This window comes from Microtus ochrogaster, linkage group LG2, assembly GCF_000317375.1.
Source record: "Microtus ochrogaster isolate Prairie Vole_2 linkage group LG2, MicOch1.0, whole genome shotgun sequence".
NCBI classification, from domain to species: domain Eukaryota; kingdom Metazoa; phylum Chordata; class Mammalia; order Rodentia; family Cricetidae; genus Microtus; species Microtus ochrogaster.
The window spans coordinates 1,486,320-1,491,341 of record NC_022028.1 but is presented as its reverse complement, the minus strand read 5'-3'; positions in this window follow the sequence as shown (position 1 = coordinate 1,491,341).

The window sequence follows — 5,022 nt, the reverse complement described above, 5'->3', positions numbered from 1 at the left end:
GAAAAAGACGTTGGTAGTTGCTGTGTTGAAGATGATCAGAGGTAGGTTTTGCCCAGGAGGTCAGGAGAGACGGTTGAGGCTAAAGCTAAGACAGGCCATGCATCTGGTTTCTTCTATCACTCTCCACTCTATTTTCAGAGATGGAGTCTCTTACTGGATCTGGTGCTTGCTGATTCTGTGAGACTGACAGCTCATCAAGTCTCTGGAATCCCATCATCCACCGTGCTCCTGCTCCCCGGTGATGGGGTTACATTTATGCTCTGTCCCTGGTTTTTACGTAGGTGCTGGAGATCTGAACCCTAGTCATCATGCTGACAGCGAGTGCTTTACTGACTGTCTCCTCTGCTCCTTGAGAAAACTTTGAGGAGGAAATGACAATGAAAGACACAGTGAATGAAAGCCCAGCACTTCCCTAGTGCATTGATCCTGCATTTGCCTTGCTCCACCCCTCACTCCTACTGTTCAAATTCTCTCTGCCATAGGCTTTTGTACTCAGGGACCCAGGACTCCCAAGAGACTGCCAGTTAGCAGAGGTTTCCATACCATCCAGATCCTCTTCCATTTAACCCTTTCTTCTGTGGAAAGCTCTAGTCACTTGCCTTTTATTTTTTGAGGTGCCCCAATCCCACAAATAGCATCAGAAAGGGCTCTATCTGGGCTGGAATCTTTGAACCTCAAAAAGGGGATGAGAAGTGACCCTTAAGGCCTTAAGTGTCTCACTGCCCTCCACCCTGCCCGCCGGCACTCAGCAGAGCGCTAGAAACATATTCTATGGCCTGTGATGAGAAAGCACTGCTATGTATTATCTCCATGTGTGGTACCAATCAGATTCCAGGGTGGGGAAACTGGTTAGATCTTCCATAGTCCTGCAGACCACCCTTGCCTCCTGCTACTGTCCAGATCCCCGAGCTCATTGAAATGGAGTGGGGGCTGAGCTGTGTGGGGGAAGACGACCACAGCAGCTGTTCTGGTCTGGTGCCTAAGCTTCAGGTCTCTCCATCAGGCCCCTTTGTGCCTCTTTTGCTAGGATGCCAAATCAGTTATGACCTTTCACCTCTGCACGTCTGGGAGCCAAGCCCAGTGTCTTCCCTCTACTCATGCCTCAAGCAAATCCAGCCTACTGGGGGCATCCAGGGCCCATCCTCCCTAAACACTGATTTTTCTCTAGAAGTAGTGAACTACTGTCCACTTGATAATTAGTTATTTTTCTTGCCACTGTAACCAAATACCTGACAAGAAGCAACTTAAAGGAGAAGGGGTTTCTTTTGGTCCCTCACACCAGAGAACACATGGAAGTGTGAATGAGGGGCAGCTGGTCACATTGCAACCACAGTCAGGAAAGTAGGCGTGAGGAAGATCACACCAGAGAACACATGGAAGTGTGAATGAGGGGCAGCTGGTCACATTGCAACCACAGTCAGGAAAGTAGGCGTGAGGAAGAACTGAGATGGAGCTATAAAACTTCAAGACCACTTCTAACAACCCACTTCCTCTAACAGCTCCACAACCTTCCCAAAACAGGGCCACCAGCTGAATGTTCAAACACATTTAAACCCCATCTCTTGGTTAGTACCAGGTGTTGTTTGTTTTGAACAATGAATGATTTGTGGACCTATGAGTGTGATCCAGCCTGGGGACCAGGGATTCCTTGGGTAGAGTCACCTTGAGTAATTGCTAAGTGTGTCCTGCTCCCTATGTCCTCTGCCACCTTATGATTATCTTCTTCCCATGCTCCCCCAATCTGATAAGAACTCGAGGTAACTAGATTAGGGCTGTGGTGGTCCGAGTGAGCTATGCCTCCTATAGTCTCACATATTTGAACACCTGGTCCCCAGTAGATGACTCTGTTGGAGGAGGTTATGGTGGTGTAGCCTTGCTGGAAAAATTATGTTCCTAGGGGCAAGATTTGAAGATTTATAGCCTTGACCGACTTCCAATTTACTCTTTTTGCTTTGTGTTTTTGCTTGAAAATGTGTTTTCTGCTCTGGCCACCTCACCACGCCTCCCCTCCATTATGGACTCTTCCTTTGGAACCATGAGCTGAAACTGATGCTTTCTGGATGTTGCTTTGGTCACGGTGTATTATCCTAACACAAAAAGTTAAGTGTGTGCGCATAGATACAGCTCCCCCTTAACTCATTACACATGCAATGACCAGCCTTCCTTCAAAAATGTCACAACAGAGGGTACTTCAACGTTGTCCATTAGGGGACATAATTCAATACAGCTAAAGCATGAAGGAGGTCTTTGGAAAGGCTTTTCCTTCCAAGACTGAAACACTGAGAGAAGGAATTGATGAGTGCTTAGTATTCAGCTTGATTACTCCACTCGTAAATGGCTTAGGATCCCATGCCTAGAAAATGATGGCACCCACAGTAGGCTGTCTTCTCGCTCCAGTCAACTTTCTTCATGACTGTCCCTCATAAACATGTCCACGGGTTACTTGACCTAGAGCAGTGGTTCTCAACCTTCCTAATGTTGCAACCCTTTAATATAGTTCCTCATGTTGTGCTGACCCCAACCATAAAATTATTTTCATTGCTACTTCATAGATGTGATTGTGCTACTGTTAAGTCTCATAATATAAATATCTGCTTCTGATGATCTTGGGCAGCCCCTGTGAAAGGGCTGTTCTACCCCCAAAGGGTTCATGACCCACGGTTGATAACCATTGCCCGAGACAATCCTTCAGTGAGACTGTTTTCCCAGGTGATTCTAGGTGGGGTCAAGTTGATAAAACTTCCCAACATAGAGAGCAAATTTCAACATGAACTTCTGAATGGACATCTCCATCCAAACCTTAGCAGTTCTCCCAGCCAAAGACATCTTAATTCATCTAATGACCCTAGGTGCCTTTGCCCAGCCTAGGGACATCTGAGGACCACAGGAATGAAGAGCTATAGATGTCTTTTGGGGAATCTTGTAATTTAATCTTTTTCTCTTAGTGAATGAGAACATTTAGGCTCAGTAGGAAAAGGGCTTCCTTTGGAGCCATGTCCCAGACTAGGAACACAGCCAGGCCCCATGCTTTGTTTTGCAGACCCCAGCTTTACACCACACCCCTCTGATTTTCTAACTTTTGTATGGCTCTCTTTGTATGGGAAAGAGCGTGTCATTTGAGAAATGGGGCCCACCACGTGGGTTTCTCTGGAGCTGTCACCCTCTGAACGATGAGCGGTAGGACAGGAGATGAGAAGAATTCGGAGGCCGCATGCGGGAGCTCGTTCTGCTGCAGAGCTGCGCTCGCCTCCAGGACACGCATTTGTTCTAATCATATGCTGGATGCAGGGCTTGCTTTCTGAATTATGCACCTCCAAAGGCCTTTCATCTTGCCGAGGGTTTGATGCCAGCCTGCCTGGCCGCCCATGCTGGACTCGCATTCTGTCTCAGACCCATTAGGGCAAGGAACTGTGTGTGTGGGGGGGGGGCAAGTGGACACCACACACCCTTCCCTTTTTGAGACTTTGCCTCTCTGCAAGGCCTTTTGGGGTATGGAACATGGCTGACGGGAAGTCGGGCAGAAGGCCACCCTTTGCTTCTGTCAGGCTGGGATCTGGGAATGGACTCACATGATTGCTTATCTGGAAGCCTTCCAGGGGTGCAGAGAAATCTAACTCCATCTGCTTAATTTAATTAAGATTTGTGGAGTTCAAGGGTCCAGGGCCTCTGGGGAGCTGAATGTAAGACAGTTCTGACATCTCCTGAGCAAGGCAGATGGGAGTGGGCACCGAGGGCCCAGGAGGGTTTCCAGGGGGCTCATTCTGGGGCCAGAGCCAAAGATAGCACCCCTAAGCAATCAGCCTCTGGGTTTGCCACGTTCAGCAGAAGAGCCACCCGTGAAGGCAATGAGTTTGTGTGAGCAGCTGAAGACTCCTGGTCCCTGACTCCTGGTCCACAACCTGTGTAATCCCCTCCCCTTTTGGCGTGAGTGAGACTTGCCGAGTGCCTTGTTTCTAACCAAGAGAACATCTTCAAAATGATGGTTACAAAGACCTCAGACTCGGTTTTGCCTGCACCCTCTTCCTCAATCCTCTTCTTCTGAATGTGCTTTGAGAAAATGAACTGGAGAGGTCCTTGTGACAGGAAGCAGAGGGCCACTGTCTGCCACCACCAGCCATGCCTACCTAGCAAGGAGGTATAATTGAAGGCTGTGGGAGAACCCACTCCTAACCCACTCCTGACGGTGGCTCCAGAGTAAGCCAGGAACTAGATCCTTTCCCATTTGAGCCTTTGAATGAGATGCCAGTCCTAGCTGACATCTTGAGTGTAGGTCAAGACATTGAATTGAGGACACAGTTAAGTTGTTGCCCAGGCTTCTGACACAAAAAGCTGTCAGAAAATAAATATGTTTTTTAAAGATATTGAATTATACAGTGGAGTAATACAGAGCAATATGGGGAACATATTTAGGATCATAACACCTTCAGCAGCATTGGGAATGAAAAGAAATTGTTATGTGGATTTATAGATATATGTAAGTACCCCAACTTACTGGGCCAAGATCACTTTACATGGCCTTGAGGAATTGAATGAGGCCAGGTTGGAGGGGACACAGCACAACCAAGGCTGTGACAATTTTATTGAGAGCAATCAGACCTTTTATACCTTTATCAGGAACAGAATATAATGGTAATTTCCAGGATCAATACAGTTGTAGGTGCCAGGATACAGTGAAATTCGCATGCCACACAGGGCACACAAGATTAATGTGTAAGTCCGATTGTCTTGTCAGGTCTTCATGTTTCTGTGACTACTAAGGGGACAGAAAGAGACACAAAGCTACCTGAATGCTTCACTGCCTGAGGGAACGCATTGGTCTCTCAGGAACTGAAAGGCATGTTGTGCCCAGGAGTCATGGACTCTAACCTGAAAAATATATGATGTAGCCTCTCAAGTCAGCTAGGCCAGGTCGACTCCATGGTTCCCTGCATATATATGTGAATATATGTGTGTATGTATATGTATAAATTTATTTCTCCTTCTATATACAGTATATGTGGTAGGTGTTCATGTGTGTGCTCA